Below are 19,611 nucleotides of genomic sequence, written 5' to 3'. Positions count from 1 at the left end.
TCATTAGGCATTGTGTAGGATCAGTGAATACAACAGACAGCAGGACTTACCTGCCCTCACGATGCTTGCAGTCTTGGAGAGAAGACAGAGGACTTGAGGCAGACAGGGCTTCTCAAACTCTGTGGTGAAGGACAAGTTGTCATTTTCTTTGTGGATTGATACCACGTCACGTAAATGTCAAGTCACTATAAAAGTCATGAACACTTACATTTCTGTACTTGCCTGCTCACAGACTGACATTGACTGCCTACCACATCCTGAGCAGCATGGCTGACAGAGATGATGATTGCCTACCAAACAGCTCCTCTCTTTTCCTGCTCCACCAAAGGCATCCAGTGTTGCTCAGGGGGCTACAAGACTACATTTCCCAGCTAAAGATAGGCAAGTAGACAGCTTCTGGTAGAGCTTATAGAAAAGTTCCATAAAGGGAACAGATTCATCTGGGTGACATTCTCTTCAGTTCCTGCCCCTTTCATGGATGTGATGCTTGCATTCCAGCAGCCATCTTACAACCATGAGGCAACACTTGGAGCAAAAAACTTGAAGGACCTAGGTCTCTGTTGATCATAAAGCTACTACACCAGCTCAGGACAGCCTATCTCCAAATTTCCCCTTACAGGGAAAGAAAATTAAACTTTTATCTTGTTTACACTGCAATTTGGGACCATCATCAAGTATATTTTTCATCTGTGTCATGAGTTAACAGGCATTTACCATGTAGGGTGGTAAATACTATTACCACAACAATTAGGGAAGGACAATTACTATGGAATCCAGAGAAATTGCCTCTAACACAGCTTGGAGGGAGGGTTGGGGAGAGCTCTCTGAAAGAAAGAAACAATGGCAGAATAAAATCCTAAAGGAGAAGTAGGGAAAGGGATTAATGGGGGAAAGGAGCTTCCCAAGGCCCCACATTAAATCCAGTTTATGCAAAGACCAGGAGATGAGGGGGAATGAGGCCATAGGAAGAACTCCAAGTAGTTCAGTGTGGCTGGAGCAAGAATGCAAAGAGGGCATGGGAAGGGAAGAAAGAGCGTGGTCTGCCTCAGGGCTGTGGCTGCCAAGTGGTGGAACTTGGTTGTCACATGAACAAAAGGCAGACACCTGACCTTCTAGAAGCTTCTCTCCCAGCCGAACTCAAGAGAGAAACTTCCAGGAGACAGTGTTATGTGCTAGAAATCAGACAGCACTGAGCAGTCTTGAGCCTGTCTCTGATGAGGGAAATCCTGCTCGGTTGAGCCAAGTCGCTCACCCCTTGGTTCCCATTCCCAAATCTGCAAAACAGGCTTCACGACACCATGCCATCAACCTCACAAGGGCTCTGTGAATACAGGCTGTGATATCCTACAAGGAAGGAATGTAAAGATGCCATGTTCAAGCCTCTCATTTTACTGGTAAGGCACAGGAGGCCCAGAGAAGTCATCCCAGTTACATGGAGACAGCTGAGCCTGGAATTTAGCTCTTCCAGCGATCAGGCTGTTTTTCTTTTCCTGCAAAGAGCTGAGTGTTATGCACATGAAGTGGATGGTTATTGTTCCTGCCAAAGGGAACACAGCAGAGCAAGATGATAGTTTCTTATTTCAAGAAACCTAGTACTTGAAGGTGCTTGGAATAACACATACTTTTGAAACTAACTAAATATTTGAAGTGTGCCTTCCCATCCTTCCTTTCTGCTCTAAAAGCAAAAACAAGTGTCTGTAATTTGGTGAGGGGAATTGAATTAGATAAAAGGGAAAATCGAATTCAGTAACCACAGATGTGAAAGTGCCCCCTCCCAAAGTATTTAGACCAGATTCACATCTTTGGAGGTAACTCTTAAGTTTCCACTGAATCACTGAGAAAACACAGCCAACCCCCTTTGGTGACTTCACAGTGGCTCTCTGAAAAGGTCACTGTAATCCATCCTCTTCGTTCCATAAACTAGCATCTCTGAAAGCCCTGTTGGGATGACCATTATTTGGGGGACTACAGAGAAGATTCATAACCAAATGAAATAATATTACAGTAATAACTGTTACTTATGGAAAGTTTGCCTGTATTGGGCTTCATGCTTATAATAACCCTGAGGTATGAGAACTGCTGTCCCCATTTTCTGGATGAGGAAACCAGGCCTGGACCCTCCACTGACTTCCTTCCCATCCAATCAATTACCAAGCCCTGCTGAATCACACCGTCTCTTCCATGGGTCTTAGTCTTCCCAGTGCTTCCTGGAAAGCCCGGTGCCTTCCACTCGCTTCTTCCCAGATGTTCTTGTCTGGGAACATCGCCCTCCATTCCCAGATATGTGTGGAATATTCTCAGGTATCATGGCATCACTGCAAACTCAAGAGAACTTGTGTTCCCTTGAAAACTCCCCATTTATTTGAACTTTTTTCTTGTGAGTCGACTGCCCAAGACTGAACCATACATTCTCCATTTTACCCAAAGAGGTCTATTTACAAACTCCTGAATGTACTTTGTATTTATTTCCCACCCTTGCTCATGCTGTTCCCTCCCTCAGGCTCCACTAAAATGCCACCTTTTCTCTGAAATCTTCCCTGATCTTCCCAAGAAGGTGCTTCGGCATGTGCAAAAAAATAAACGAACAAGGATGCTCACTACAATGCTGTTTCTAATCGAGTGAAAAATCTCAGAAGATTGGATCCAACTGTTGATTAGTAACAGACATTAGGGTGTACACATACAATGAAATATTATACAGCCAGTGAAAATAAAACAAGGATAAGATATATCTACATGTACTGATAAGGGTTAGAGAACAATATGTATAATATGGTCCCAGTACATAAAAATGTTCTGTATGGGGGCACCTGGGTGGCTCAGTCAGTTAAGTGCCCACCTTTGGCTCAGGTCATGATCCCCAGGTCCTGGGATTGAGCCCTACATTGGGCTCCTTGCTCGGCGGGGAGACTGCTTCTCCCTCTCCCTCTCACCATCACCCTGCTCATGATCTTTCTCTGTCACTTTCTCTTTCAAATAATAAGTAAAATCTTTAAAAACCAAAGTTTCTGTATGCATAAAAATTCTGAAAGGCTACAACAAAATTCTTAATAGTGCCTATCTCTGGGATTAGAGATGGAGAAGTGGAAAACTTTACTCTTTTTACTAAATACGTTCCTAATTTATATTTTTATGGCAGTGAATTACTTTTATAATACCAAACTTACCCATTTTGGGAAAAAAAAAATTTTCTCTTTTGAATTGCTTATAGCCCATAGTATACTTGGAGGGTCTGGATATGTCTTACACATCTTTTATCCCCTAGGGCATGCAGCACACTGCCTCACATGTCAAAAGTTGTCTTAAATTGGGATATTTTCATTGGGTATAAAGCACTGACATAGAAGATTAAATTTAAGAGCCCTGCTTCCTGGCATTTCCTCATATATATTGTGGATGTTCCTGACACATAAACACACACATAATTCACCACCACCACCTTCACACTCACGAGTAGAAACTAAACAAGGCAAAGAATGCATAACCATTCCAAAGGGAAAACCCGTTCATCAGATTTGGAGAGAGAAGCTAGACCACTCAGAGATCTCAAATAAGGGGAAATAAATGAGGACGAATTTGTTAACTCTTACCCAATCCCTGTTTTCTCATGGTTTTAAGGTTTTAAAATGTCTCTGGGAGATACTGTATTATAACCAGGGTCAAAATCTATCACCAAGATAAAAGAAATGGTTTAAAGTGTCAGTTAAGGGATGGGAATGTATAGGCTTCTGTACTTACCTCTCCCTGCTTGTTTGTTTGTTGGGAGCCAGTGTAAATAATTTAAACTGCTGAGTTATATTCTTCAATATCAGTCACTGTGGTAAGGTGTGAAACCCAGGCAGCTGGAGTGTCTTGTCAAAGGACCTTCTTAAGGACAGGAAACTGGGAGCCAAGTGCCCTTTCAACAGACAGTAGCTGTGACTGCAGGATTCTTTGGAGACCTGGGGACATACCAGAAGCAGAGCTTCAAAAATAGAAATAGAAATGTCTGGCAGACTGAAAAAGAAAACCGGGCTCCAAAATTACCCACAGATAATAGCAATGTGGTCTCAATGGCTGGATGCAGATATTAGTGTGTGTTGTCACCTCCAAAACCAGCCCTCCCGCCCCAAAAGATATTTTTAAATGTTAGTTCGACCTCCACCACACTCGTTCTTGAGAGGTGTGAGTTCACCAAAATCGCCTTGTGGGTTTGTGATCCGTGGGGAGACAATACTTAAATATTCTCATCCATTAATCATAAGCCTTATTGATGCCGACTCTGTGCGTGTCAGGGTAGAGGGTAGAAAAGAAGAAAGTGAGAACTTCCACCATCAAGGAACTGAGACAAACATGCAAGAGTTACAACTACAAACTTAGGTAGGGTTCATGCTGTGTAGGGTTTCAGGGGATTTGTTGACCGGAAAATTTTTAGGTGCCTCTTAAGAGCCCTGCAAATGCAGAGAACCCTGTGAGACACCAAAGAAATATGAGATGAGACTCAGATGCTGTTCTCCAGGACCTTAGTATCTTCTTGGAGAGTGCAAGACTTTTAATGGGAAACAGTGTGAGAACAACGGTATTGAATAAAATACTGAATCATGAAGCACAAAGAGAAGTGATAAATTGAGGGTTAAGCGAAAGGACAAAAAGTAGTTGAAGGCTTCAGTTTGATTCAATTCTTCTTTTTTTTAAAGATTTTATTTATTTATTCATGAGAGAGAGAGAGAGAGGCAGAGGGAGAAGCAGGCTCCCCGCAGAGTGGGGAGCCCGATGCGGGACTCGATCCCAGGACCCCGGGATCATGACCTGAGCCGAAGGCAGACGCTTAACCATCTGAGCCACCCAGGCGCCCAGTTTGATTCAATTCTACACACATTTATGGAACTCCTTACTATGTAGCAGGCATTAGGTAGACACTTGGGAGAGGAGACTAATACGACAATTTTGGACAAAATAGATTTCTTCCCCTCAAAGAACCGAGAGTTTAGTAAGATAGACAAGACATATGTAAGTAAATACAACTAATATCAGATGCTGTCAGTTGGACTTAGTATGTCTGGGCCTTACCCACACAGTCCAAACACAGATGGATAATGAGTTCCAAATCACTTAGGAAGATTTTGGCAATGATGAAAGAGGAGGAGGAGAAGGAAGAAAGGAAAAAAAAAAGAGAGGAACAAGGAGGAGGAAGGAAAGGAGGGAAAAGAAAAAGGAGGAGGAGAAAAAGAAGGAAAAGAGAAGGGGAGGGAAGACCTTGAATCAGAATGGCTTAAACCATAAGAAATTTGCCATTCACATAACTTCAAGTCCAGAGGTAAGATAATCCCAGGCAGACGTCACTTCCAACTCTCTGCTCTACTGTCCTCACTATTAGCTTTTTTCCAAAGCTAGTTCCACGTGGCTGCAACAGTTCTAGGCATCTCTTCCAGATGTGACACCAACGAGAAAACAAGGAACAGTGTGTTTAAAGGTTTCTCTCCCAGAAGGCCCCCCCAGCAGACTTTTGCTCCCATCACATTGGCCAAAGTCAATGTAGCCCTGGAGCCATGACCTATATAGTCATCTGCCAGGAGCTGGACCCTGTGCTAGACATTATACGTAAGACCAAGTCTCTCATTCACAACATGAGGAAACAATAACATAATAGATACAGCACCGTGAGCTCTCAGAACACTTAAGAGTACAGGGCACCTAGGTGGCTCAGTCAGTTAGGCGTCCAACTCTTGGTTTCTGCTCAGGTCATGATTTCATGGGTTATGCGAGAGAGCCCCAAGTTGGGCTCCACACTCAGCAGGGAGTCTACTTGAAGATTCTCTCCCTCTGCCCCTCCCCCTGCTCACTCTCTCTCAAACAAATAAATCTTTTTTTAAAAAAAGAGTGGTATTAGGCGGGGGTGGGGAGTGGAAGAATGAAGAAGAAAACTCATGGAACAGTAAAAGTAACTGGCAGAAGAGGAGGGGGTCATAGGCAGGGAGAGAAGTAATTTCCCAGACTAGAGGCAGAATCTGAGTCTTGACCAGCTCGTGGTCTAGGCACTGCGATAGTGCGATATTCCCAGCGCCTGGTGAACTGGCTGGAAAATATTAACCCTTCAGTAAATGCCTAAACACCTGAGTGAATTAATGAGTGTGGAGTCTGAAAATTAGCAGGCAGTTGTGAACTTCTGGTGGGAAGCCTGGGGTCCTTCTTGCTGTGCACAGGAGTTAGAATTTCATTTTGAAGACCATGGGAAGCTGCAGGATGCTTTAAGTGCAAGGATGGCATGATCACATTTTGGTTTTGTCAAAGACCATTCTCACTGGAGTATGGTCAAAGAAAGACTAGAAGCAAAAAAAAAAAGACTAGAAGCAGCACGTCTGCACAATAAAATCCAAAGCGGATCAGAGACCAATCACCACCACCCAATGGTGGGTCTACCACACAGAAAAACCTGGATCTCTCTTCTTAGCCTTGCAGCTGCTTGGGTGTCGTTGCAACATTTATGACCTAGCATCCTCTTAAAAGAGAACCCTCTTGCTACTTAAAACAGACAAAAAGCCTACTATTAGTCGACCAGCTTCTGGAACAAGATATTATATATATCAGGACTTTTTAAGGTGTGATTTCTTTCAAGTACCTATAGAGATGGAGCATGGGATTAGCCAAGAGATTTCCTGCCTCCATAAAGGACTCAGCCCGTCAGCTCTTCCCTGCCTGCTTCCTGTGGGCCCAGCACAGCTCACTCCCAAAAACCAACTGCTATGGGCTGTCATTGCCCATCTATTTAAAAAAAAAAAGGCAAGGGGGCGGAATCAAAACCTGATTTAGCCTCAGGGAGTTGTTGAGGATGAAGAACATTCTGTCTGCTAGGTGTTCTGAACTCTTCAAAAGAGTGAAGAAGGTGTATTATTCATGCAAGACAGTGTTTTTCACTCTCCTCACTGGGGAGTGGAGAAGACAGAGCACCGTCCCCACCCTTCTACCCTACCCCTCACCCCCGCACACTCTGGGCCCAAGCCCAGCCTCGGAGACATGGGGGGAGGCAGGCAGGGAGGGGGCACGTTGCCCGCAGCCCAGCCCTGAGAGAAGAGAACCCGTGGCAGGTGCACGGTAGGCAGTCCCGGAGCAAGCATCCGGCTCCCGGCCAGCTGTGGTCTGGACCCAGGCTCAGAGGCTGCCTGCTCCCACCCAGCTCCCCTCCAGGGCAGAGACCCTCCCACGGCCGCCCCCTCCACCTTCACAGAAGCCCCATCTCAAACCCGAGGTCAGAACTTGAAGCCCATTAATAATGAATCACTGGGACTAGAATTTGGTTCAGCCAATGCACATTTGTCGGGGCAATAATCAGGGTTTTTATCCATCTTGCACATTGGCCTGTTTTTCCTTTTGGCTACAGTCACCACCTGAAGAGGATTAGAGAAAGCAAAATATTGCAATTCACTGGAGATCACATTTCCCTCTCCTCACCCTTTACCTCACTTGCTGCTGAAAAATAAGGGCTCAGAAAGGCTACCCTGGTGCTCTGGAGCCGGGGGTGGGGGTAGGGGGGCACAGAGGAGCTGATGGGGCCGTGACGGGTGGCGCAGGCTCAGCCCCACCTGCTCAGGCCGCCCGCTTCCCTGGCTGGTGTCGAGGAGCTCGCTCCGCCACATCAGCCCAGAGCTTCGTCATGCATGCAGCCAAATGAGGGCTAGGCTTCCAGAAGCCCGTGCAGGGGCCAAGAGAGTCGATGTTTTTGCCTTGAGGCAAAGACCTCTGGGTGAAAAATGTCCTTGGAGAGAAGCTGGCTGTGTCTTATGTTTTTCCAGAGGGGAGCAAAAGGTCCAATGTCCTGGGGCGCCTGAGTGGCTCAGTCGTTAAGCGTCTGCCTTCGGCTCAGGTCATGATCCCAGGGTCCTGGGATCGAGCCCCCATCGGGCTCCCTGCTCCGCGGGAAGCCTGCTACTCCCTCTCCCCCTGCTTGTGTTCCCTCTCTCGTTGTCTCTGTCAAATAAATAAATAAAATCTTTAAAAAAAAAAAAAGGTCCAATGTCCTCACTTGTGCTGACAACCGGACGACAACGGGTCTCCAGTGCCACAACAAGCCGCCTCTCACACTCGCACACCCAAGCACGGCCCACCCCCCGCCTTCCTGATGAGGGAGAGGAATTTGATGATCTGTTTTTGTGGGCGCCCCAGAAGGGTTTGGGGGCATTTACCAGTTTGTTTCTTCTCCAGGACAATTGTTGGATCTGCTCAGAAGGGAGCCTTGCTGGGATATTCAATATCATGCATTTGTTGCTTTAAAAATACCAGTGCCCCAGCAAGAGGTCATGTACTTCTTATTGGCACATGGCCCCAGACGCGGTGTTTTCTTTGTCTTGGAGAATCGCTTAGGTTTAATGGGTGTTGCATACAAAGAATGATGGGAATTTGGTGACCACTTAAAAAAAAAACCAAAAACAGGAGAAATCAAACAAAAACAGGCCATCCTCAGTTCTTGCCCAGGACCCTGATGAGCCACTCAAAACAGTTCTCCTCCTCCCTCAGGAAAGCCTTTGGTGGCACCAAGGACCTCGGGGTGTCTTTGGTGCGATGGAAGCCATTCTGTAATGCCCAGGGCCTCATCTTCTCTCCATGGGCCCCAGGAGCAATTTCCCTCCACCTGTCCCATGGGCTGTCTTCGGCTCACCCTCACCAATCCCATTCCAGGGTCCCGTGAACTCCGGGAAGCGATTTCAACGTGGTCATTTCCTGGAGAACCCCCACAGAGGCAGGAAGCTCATTCCATGGTGTTTTCTCCTAAGATGTCCTGGCTGATTCTTGCATCTCAGTAAGTCACATTCAATCCAAGAAAACAAGGTAATAATTATTGCAGAAATTGAAGAGTGGGGTGTTCCTAATGATCACTGTTTTCTTTGCCCTCGGGCAACCTGCTCTTCGGGTGCCTGCCGACTGGGGTGGGAGGGCTCTGCCCCTACATTTGAGAGGGGACCGAACATTGAGCCATAAAGGGCCCTTAACATTCCACCCCTGACCTTAGTTTGCCTGGCGTATACACACTATTTTTCTTTTCTTTTTGGCTTTTCAAGGCAATCCTGGAAGCAAATCATTCAGCAAGGTCTGCGTCTCCTCCCAGTCCAAGTTCCTTAAGGAAAGGGGCCTGGCCTGGTTCAACTCTGTATTCCTAGCACTGGGCATCCCATAAATATAATGATAGTATTAGCTACCACTTAGTGAGTACTTTACCTTGCACCGAGCTCTTTGTAAATATTATCTCTTGCTATTAAATATGCTGGATTGAATTTAACTGACTCACAGAGCAGAAATGGCACTTATTTAAGGGGCATGATGGTAACCCAGATGTGGAATCTGAGAGACTTCCACTCAAATCCTGACTTTGTCACCCATCGGTCACTTGAAATTTGAAACTCTGGGCCTGAGTTTTCTCATGTCTAAATTCGAGGAAATAATAGCCACCCTGCCTGCTCCACAGAGCTGTTGGGAAGAAAATACAAAGAAATATTTGTGAGGTATTTCTTTGTAAGTTCGAACATCTTTTAAAAATCGAAATGTCCCTACAAATCTAGTGGTATCAATAGCCAGATTACCACAGTGGGGCTGTCACAGTTTATGAGGAGGTATGGTATGAGGAGAGGTCATACTTCCCAAAATATCTTCCCCACTGACGATCATAAATTATTCCCTCTCATCTGGCTCATAATTCCCACAACCAGCATGAGTAATAGTGAGGACAGCAAAAGAGGTTGTTGCCAAGTCCCTGGATTAGTTATCTGTTGCTGTGTAACAAATTAGCCCAAAACCAAGAGCACCTGGCAGTCCACAGATCTGTCTCTTGCTTCAACAGTGTTTGGACAGAACAGACCCAGAGACATCAGCCTCCAACCATTTTTCCAGCCATCTTCCTCTGCCACCCTCTGCCTCTGGAACCAGTCAACACCCTATTTTGAGCTTAGCTCCTTATTACCGATCAGCCATGAGCTCCCAGATTCATCAGAATTGCTCCACTGAAGTGGAGGTCACTGTCAGCTGCCTGGTCAACATGCATCTGTTGGCCTCCTACCCTGTACCTCTCTTTGGGCTTCTGTTTCGACCATGACAATGTGGCTCTGGAGGGCGTGAGCCCCTCTTCTGCTAGTTGGCTGAGGAGAAGCACAAGGGCACTAAGTGTATCTTGAAGATGCAAAACCAGTGCAGCGGCCATGTCCTCTTCCAGAATGTGCAGAAGCCATCCCAAGATGAGTGGGGCAAAATCCTGGACACCATGGAAGCTGCCCTAGTTCTGGAGATGAACCTGAACCAGGCCCTTTCAGATCTGCATGACCTGAGATCTGTCCAGGGAGACCACCATCTCTGTGACTTCCTGCAAAACCACTTCCTGGATAAGGAGGTGAAACTCATCAAGAAGATGAAGACCACCTGACTCACCTCTGCAGGCTGGCTGGCCCCCCAGACAAGGCTGGGCGAGTATCTTTTTGAAGGGTTCACCTTCAAGCATGACTAGGAGCCTCTGAAGCCCAGCAACCTTTGAGGGGCCCCTCTGGCATGTGCCTGAGCCTCTCCCTGCAGCCACTAGGAAGCTTTTTAACTGCCCTGGAGCCCTCTCCCAAGCTGTGGACCAAATGGAAACAAGAAAGCTTTTTGCAGCAAAAAACCCCCAACAAATAAACAAGCAACAACAACAACAACAAAAACAAATTAGTCCAGAACCTAAGTGGCTTAATCAACAATAAACATATCATCTCCCGTAATTTCTGTGGGTCAGGAATTTGCAACAGCTTTGCTCAAGGTTTCCTGTGATGTGTGTAGTTAAGATTTGGGCTGGGATTGCAGTTATCTGAAGGCTATACTAGCCCTGAAGGACTCACATCGAAGATGGTTCACTTACACAGTGCTGGTTGTTGGTAGGAAACCTCCGTTCTCCTTCATATGAGCTTCTCTATGCGCTGCTTAAATGTCCTCACAACATGGTGTCTGGCTTCTCTAGAGTGAGCAGTCCAAATGCAAGAGCAAGGAGGAAGCCACAATGCTTCTTCTGACCCAAGCTTGGAAGTCACAGACTGTCACTTCCATCACATTTGATTATTTTTAGAAAGTAATCGATCATTCAGGCCTACACTCAAGGGGAGAAGAATTAGGCTCCATCTTTTTAAGAGGAGACTTGTCAAAGAATTTTTGGATATATTTTAAAATCATTACTGCCACCGTGAAAATTCATCTGTTATCATGGGGGCCTCTTCTATTGGTGCTCAGCTGGGATAAACAGGAGGGGGTATTAAGGTGGGGACAAGATTCCAGGCCAGAAGAGGTCACAAGTCAGGCACAGAGATGAAGGACTCTGGGCTACCAGGTCATAAAGTACTTTAATAAGGAGACACATTCATAACCATGGGACATTCTCTTGGAAAGCTTTTGCTTTGGTCTTGCTTAAAGGCTGACCAAAAGTTTTCATCTCAGAACAGTTAGTCTTGGTCTCTCTTTTTGAATGGCTTATTCTCCATATTGGCAGGGAGCTTACAGAACCGATACTGGAAGGTTTGACTGGTTTGGGAAATGGAGGCAAAATCTTCTGCTTTGAAAGACATTTTTTCTCCTGATATAGGTCAGTCCTACTTTCTCCTCGGCTTTGGCCCTGACAAGAGTTGATCAAGGGATTAAAGCAGGGGATCATGAACTCAAGAGCCAATAAAGGATAGGCAAAGGGAACCTAACCGATCTAAGAAACAATTAGGAGTGGTAAGCATTGTGGCAGACTGGAAAACAAGCTACAGATAATTTCATACTAGAAAAAGAAAAATATCTGGACCTTTTAAGAATAATTGGACATTGCTTCTGAAATCACACAAATCCTTAGTATTCCAGAAAACCACCGTGATCCATAGGTAAAAATGGATGTTTAAGAGAGTCCATTGAAAAATGGAATTTAGGGATAGTGGAACTCTCAGTGGGCCCACTACATCCATGAAATATTCTTTTGTTATTTTCATAGTTCCTGACAATGTAGTTTGAGTGGATATACTTGGCAACCAGTAGGACCACCACGGTGGTTCCTTGACTTGTAGAAGGAGAGCTTTCAAGATCAGGCAAGGCAAAAGCACCTGCAGCACTCCCCTCTATACTAAAATAATGAACTCAGAGCAGTATCGTATACTTGGGGGACCAGCACAGGTAGTCCACCAACACAGGCTTTAAAGTCACAAAGGTGGTGATCCCTCCCACATCTCTTTCACTGGCCTGTTTGGCTCTGCAAAAGATGGAAAATTAGGGGGTACTATTTTAAGTGTTGTTAAGTGATGACTACAATTGAAGCTGCTCTTCTAAAAGTTGTCTCTTCATCCTGTGGGTCTGCTGTATGGCTACTGATCTGGTGAATACATTTTCTCTATTAGAAGTTTGCTTTTACCTGATAGGAATAACAGTACATATTCACCATCCCGATCTCAGAACTACATTAATTCTTTTGCTTTATGCCGTAATTTAGATCAGAGGGATTTTTTTAATGTAACTTTTTTGATTGAGGTATAATTGAAATATGACATTATATTAGTTTCAGGTGTATAACATAATAATTTGACATTTGTATATATTCAAAAAGAGCACCACAATAAATCCAGTTAGCACGTGTCACCATGGTGTATATTTAACTTTATAAGAAAACAACGAAATGTTTTTCAAAGTGGTTGTACCATCTTACATTCTCATCAAGAACAGATGAAAGTTCCAGTCGCTGCATATCCTCACCAAAATTTGGTATTGTCAAGGACTTTAATTTTAGCTCTTATAACAGGTGTAGAGTAGTCTTTTGGTGTGGTTTAAATTTTCAGTCTCTGATAGCTAATGATGCTGAGCATCTTTTAATGGGCTTATTAGCTAATTTTAAAACTTGTGAAGTGTCAGTTAAAATTTTTGCCCCTTTTTAACTAGGTTCTTTTTCTTATTATTGAGCTGTAAAAACTCTCTGTGTTTTCTAGAAACAGAACATTTGTCAGATGCATGTATTGTGAACACTTTCTTTCAGTGCCATATTAACCAGTGACTTAGGAAGCAGCACAGGGTGCAATGCATTAACAGTCATTTTTGCCATCAAGGAAATCAAGGCAAATATGGGTTCAGTAACTTTTTTTAGCACATAGAAAATAAAAAATAGAATTCAGGAGCCTCCAATATATGCTTGTCAAATGCCAAGTTGCTAATAAATGCAAGAAGGCAAGAAAGTGTTTGAGTTACTGGATTATACTGCCTCCCAAAAAGCAGCATAAATGTTGAGACTGGAATGGTAAACGCCAACTTCTACCAACTCAGAATATCTTTCCTGTTCCATGAAATTGACATCAGGTGAGAGGTTTCTTGCTTTATTTACTTTGTTTTGAAGCAAATGCCAAAGTCTGTAAATTTTCAGCTCAATTTCTTCCCAGCTTCCGAAACTATAGAATACTTTGTGACTGAAGTCAATACTACGGACCCTGAGATTTCCATTCCTTTGTAAATAAAATTGTATTGTTGTGTTATTTTGTATAATACACTATATTTTATATATTTTATATTGAAAGAAACTGTCATAATTAAGAAACTTATCATAATCTTCAGTATATATACATTATATAGAAATGTACTGCATGTACTATATCCTAATGAAATGTGTTACTTTATAATCGCTCCTTCAACATGCCAGGCCCCATTTTGGTACTCAGTCTGCAAAGATCACTAAGACACAGGTTCCCAATCTTGAGAAACTTACAGCCATGTGGAAAAGATGAAAGTGTTTTTATAAAAATTTTGTTAAAATGCAAAGAGAAGGGACACCTGGGTGGCTCAGCTGGTTAAGCATCTGCCTTCGGCTCAGGCCCTGGATCTCAAGGTCCAGGGATCGAGTCCCACATCGGGCTCCTTGCTCAGCAGGGAGCCTGCTTCTCCCTCTGCCTGCCGCTCCCCCTGCTTGTGCTCTCTCTCTCTGACAAATAGATAAAATCTTTTTAAAAATGCAAAAAAAATATTGGGTTTATAAGAAATGTTTTCTAAAATATCTAGGGGTGAAGAGGCATCATGTCCACACTTACTCTCAAACAGTTCAGAAAAAAATTATATATACATGCATATATCTACATACATGTGTACATGTCTAAACAAATGTGTATATATGTGTGATACACACACACTTGTAGAGAGAAAAAAATAAAGCAAATATGGGAAAACATTAGCATTTGAGGAATCTGGGTAAAGGCTATATAAGCATGCATTCTCCACAAAGCAATATTGCACTCAAAGAAATAAAAATTATTCTTGGAGGCCAAAAAATCTTACTCTTTTTCCATGTAAAGTTCAGATATACAGAGAGTCCATAAACAGGTATATAGTACCTGTGGTATTTAAATCACATGGCAGAAAGCAATTGGGAAAAAAGTATCTGAAAGGCTCTTAGGGAGTGATGAGAAAAAGATTGAGAAATGCTGGTAGACAGGAATTCTTTATGCTCTTTTTGCAACTTTTCTAGAAGTCTAGAATTATTTCGGAACAAAAAATGTAAACATCGCGATGTGCCAGTGCTGAGAAAGTTAGGGGAGCACAGATGAGGTGGCCCTAATTCTGCAGGGGTAGGTGAGGGCAGCTCTGGGTCAGGGAGCATGGGAGGTCCCCACCAGGAAAGTGACATTTGCCCCAAGTCTTGAAGGAGAATGAGGAGTGTGCTGGGTAGATAAGGACATGGCCTAATCCCAACGAACCTCAGAGGAAGATTAAATTCTATATCATTTAGTTACATTGTTTAGCATATTTTACCATATTCTAATGAGATACACAGTGATAAGCCATGTCTTTTCTAAAGGATGACTTGCAATTAAATAGCAATCCTTTGTGAGGCAGAAGATCTGACTCCTAACTTTCTAAAGAAATGGGAGTTTGAGGGAAAACAGCCTTCTTTCTTCTAGGATTCCCTGTTTATCCAAACTTTCATGCTCCAAGGGAATGACTCTGGATTCATGATTTACAGGCTTGGAAAACCCTCTGGGATTTGGGACAGGGAAGGTACCAGCCTGTGAAATTTGCCTTTAGCTCCAGTGCTGCGTTGGGTCAGCAGGCCTGAGAGAGGCGGAAGGTGGCTCTCACACTCAGGAGCAGCAAACCCTGCCTTTCTGTGGGCTAGAAATCCAACACTGGGCTGTGGAAACGCACAGAGTAAGAAAGCGTGCTGTGAGAAGGGGCGCGGAAAGGGGCAAATGCCGGAAAAATTGTACTTTTCTCCCCACGACAGTTGCCTTTTGTTTGGACAAATAATTTGAGGAGAGAACAAAAAAGCAGTTGTTTGCTTAATGCCAAGCCACAAAAACACGGAGCCTTCCTGGCCCCGGCTAGGAGCACATTCCTGGTCCCAAGCATTCCTGATGATTTGCCCCCCGGTGCTGCAGATTGAGGTGACACAGAAAGCGCCCACTGTCCCTGGAGCCCCTTTTGCTGGGCGGGGGCCACCTCACTCATTCATAACTCAGTAGGACAGGGGTCCAGGGAGGCCAGGGAGCTCGGTGCCAGGCCCGGCCAAGCCAGAGGGTGGCTGTGATGGGGTGGGGTGGCCTGAAAGCAAGTCATTAATGCACATGGATGCCCTGCCTGCCAGTTGCCTGTGTTCTTGGCCAGAAGAATCTGCAGAAAGAGTACAAAACCTTGTGTTCAAAAGTTTTGGAGTTTGTAACATATACAGACTCATACACACATATACACATGCCCAGAAACACACAAACTGCTTGTGATACATACATTTGGTGCCAACATAAACAGGGCCCGGGGCCAAAAACTGTGTTGGTTAGCAACTGGCCAATGAAGTGTTTAAAGTTAGAGGCCAACAGAAAAACCCGAACAGTGGTGTTTTTCCTAAACTTGAAGTCACCAGTTAGTATTGCTTTTCCTTTGCAGAATGGTTTTCTAATATCTTCACTCAGGAAAGATCCTGTCTGCAAAAAGGCCCACAACGGGTTTGCTCTTGAGTGAGTTCATTACCGTAAATCCATCCATGGCGGGTTCCAATAACAATTACAAAGCCATCAAGCCATGAAACCCAATGGCGGCTTTGAATTTGTGACCAGTGCCAGTGAGAGGTGGGGGCTGGGAGGGGGGCTTAGTTCTGTGCTTCTAGAACGGCCAGGTCTCCAAAGCTTATGGAAGCACTGAGGCCCCAAAGGAGGAAAGAGCAGCTTGTCAAGCCAGCCAGCTGAAACCTGGGAGAGCAAGATGGGGAGGAAACGTGTGCCATTCCCCCAAGCCCTGAGTCTGCCCCGGCACCATGCAGAGTGAGCACGTCATCCTAGGGCCGTGGCCACATAGTAGGGAAAACCCTCTTCCCTATAATCCCCCCACCTTCAGATGTTAAAGCTCCCTTCTACCTTCTAGTGAAGCCTGTTCCCAGGGGAGTACCGATGTCTATTCTTTACCACTTAGTCTGACATCACCGTTACCAGGTCATCTGATGTGTTGCACTTGAACTCTGTGGCCTAACAGCCTTGAATTCCGCTAGAAGAACTAGTGTCCTTGGCCAGCAAATAGGACGGTATTTGGTAGGGCTGAGGAAAGGCAGGATTTCTCAAAGCTGTCCCTACGACCTGTCTGTTCTTCCCTCTCAGCCTCCAGATGTCGGCTCAATTCTCCATTCCTAAGTAAGTCAAGTTCTGATGGGATAGTGTCTTGGTCCCAACTCCTTCGCCCTCACTGAAGTCAAGGCCCAGATCTGGATTCAATCACCATTCTCTATCAAGGGTCGAGGCCTTCGCCTGGCATATGGCCCATGCTCAAGCAGTTTGTTGAATAACTAAATCAATGAATGGTTAAATGAGGGCTTGGATGGATACATGAGTAGATGGATGGATAGATGGATGATGGGTGCCTAGATGAACGATGAGGGGTGGATGATGGAGTTCCAATACAACTCCATCCAGGCCCCGCCCATCTCCCTAGGATCCTGCCTCCCCGAGAACTCTGTTGCTTCGGTCCAGCTTAGAGAAGCCCAGTCAATAGGTGACAGTGTTACTGGATGCTCATGATGTATTACTGCAGTAGCGACTGAGAAAAGCCAAGAGAGCAACCAAAGAGAAGGGCTGAGATGATAAAAGGCAGAGAGGGAGAAATAGAGAGGTTGAGAGGTGTGCGGGCCGAACTGACCACGGGCAGCTGGAGGACAGAGGCAGCAGCTTCGGGGACCCGAAGGAAAAACAGGGAAGAGGGACATGGAGGCTAACTGTGGGGAGGGGGAGGCAGCTGAGAGGGGGAAGTGTGGGAAAAGAATTTATATTATCAGGCAAACAAAACGGCAGGGACTTCTCTAATAGGACTGTAGGGAGGTGAAGGTTGAAAGCGGGAGGCTTTTCAAAGCAAGAGAGAGGAGGAGAAGAATCTCAACCAGAAAGATTTAAGGAGCAGAGAAGACGAGAGACAACTGCTGGCCCTTCAAGTTACGGAAGGGGTGCCCAGTGTGAGAAAGCCAAAGCCACAGCTGCTCTGCCAAGGGAGGAAACCTTAGGAGACCCGCCCAGCCAGAATCTTGAAGTCTCAGACTTTTTCCACCTTATGAGCTGTAAATTGATCTATTCAGTTAGAGAAACCTGGTTTTTATTGAGTAATTTCCTCTGAATGACCTCCAGTTTTGAAAATGTCCCCAAAGTTCTCTGACTACCCCCCCCCCGCCCAGGTCCCTGCGTCAATGCCCGTAAATCATGGGGAGGCAGTCCCTCTTCTTGCACGTCAGGTCCTTGGCTAATCCTGATATGGCACTGGGTCCTCCTGGTGCGGAGACCTCGGATCTGTTTGTTCTGTGGCCAGTTCCCAGCATGCACCTCACCGAGCGCCCATCCGGCAGCTGCTCAGGAGCCCCCAGCCACAGAAAGGATTGCTAACTGGTCTGGAGCCATGTCCTCTGCCTGGCCCTGATATCAAGGACATTCCTCAATTTTTCTTCCTAGCCCTCAACTGGGGCCTCTTGCAGATGCAAACAAGGGGCTCTTTATGGGAAACGTTGCCCATCAGTTGCTTTTACATTGCATCTTTTATACCAACATCACTCAAAGCACTTTCACAGACAAGTGTCATTGTCTCTCCCTTACAGATGGCACCGAAAGGAAAGCACGGCAAGTTAAGTGGTTCAACAAAGGTCACTCAAAAAAGGCAGAGTAGAGGTGGGAACAGGACCCAGAGCTCCCTGCTCCCAGGCCTATCACCTGCCCACTCCCAGGCCCAGTGGGAAAGAGCCAGCATCTGTGGGGCCCCTTCCCACACTCTGGCAGCATGCAAACCCACCCCCACCCCCTGCCCCATCTTTGCTATTTAAAGCTCAGACTGAAACCCCATCTTCATAACCGGGATCACACAGACCTTTGGATGGAAGAGGCCACCTTGCAAAGTTAATTGAAGGCCAGTGGACTTGCCAAGAGCCAGTAGGGTGGGAGGGAGGCCTGAGGGCCCCCTCAGGAGGTGAGATGCAGGCATCAGGCTCAAAAAGCAATTGCATTACCTGTGTGGCTGAGGTTTTACTGCCTGCTCAATTTGAAAGTTAGCAAAGTAGTAATCAATGAAAAGGAAATATAATTGAGAAGATTAAAAGCTGAGGGTGGGTATGGACTGGGGAGGGAAGTGATTGCTAAAGAGGTCCATTTGTATAATTCAAAGGTCGATGCCTCTCATTAAACTCGCATCTCCAGACACTCAGGGGATGAAAGAGAATCTCTCCATGCTGACTGGCTGACACCTAAGAGATTCCTCTGGCCACTTTCAAGGGCAGCATGAGGCCAGAGGGACAGAAGAAACTGTTGGAAAGAGAATTTAGGGGAATCCACAAGCAAAAGAACATTTGGAGAATTGAAACACAAAACCAGGCCTTCTGACCCTCTTTAAAAAGACATCCAAATTTCTTCTAGACCATGAGGGCTTATTTACATGATCTGAATGAAAGCTGAATTAATGCCCAAAGACATTCTAGACTGGTACAGCCTTACCTTCTCTGTTCATATTCATATCCACTCTCACACACTCTCACACATGTACACACACACACACACACACACACACACACACACACACGATTATCCTTACATGGAATGCATGTGTTTCTATAACTTGGGTCAGTAATGGGCTCTGGCCATCACTACATGTTTATTTATAGAACTACCAACTGCATCTGTCTCTGAGACAAGTGACAAGCTTGTCCCCTAAACTCCTCCCCAGAAAGGAAGTTACATCAGGTGTGTGTGTGTGTCTGTGTGTGGCTGTGTGTGTCTGGTTCCAAACCGAGACTTTGGTGCTCTGCGGTCCAGAAGGTCCAGAAGGCCAGGTCACGCCTTCCCACTAGGACATAGGCACCCAAGCAGACAATACTTTGGTTCGCCTTCCTATCCTTGCTCTTTTTCTGTTGTGGCAGCCAACAAGACATCCAACGTATGCTGGTCTCTCTTGTCCCTGCATCTTCTGTCCTGGCTGCCTCCACCAGGAGCCTGTACAAGGGTGTTTGGGAGACCATAGGCTACAGATGGAGTTGCCAGATTTAGCAAATGTATTTGTTTACTATTGCTACCTAACACATTAGCACAAACTTGGCAGCTTAAAACAACACCAATTTTTTTCTCTTGCAGTTTCCAGGGCTGGGAGTCTGGCACGGTATGGGTGGACTCTCTGCTCAGG

The 19,611-nt window shown here is 45.3% G+C and overlaps 1 pseudogene; it reads left to right on the top strand.

Moving 5' to 3' along the window:
• The first annotated feature begins 9,937 nt into the window (after positions 1-9,937).
• On the top strand, positions 9,938-10,465 carry LOC102747792 (ferritin light chain pseudogene; annotated as a pseudogene).
• Positions 10,466-19,611: the final 9,146 nt, after the last annotated feature.

Source organism: Leptonychotes weddellii, chromosome 14, assembly GCF_054177405.1.
Source record: "Leptonychotes weddellii isolate Sample4059 chromosome 14, ASM5417740v2, whole genome shotgun sequence".
Lineage (NCBI taxonomy): Eukaryota > Metazoa > Chordata > Mammalia > Carnivora > Phocidae > Leptonychotes > Leptonychotes weddellii.
Note: the sequence above shows the minus strand (reverse complement) of the source record. Positions and strands in the feature narration are given on the sequence as shown.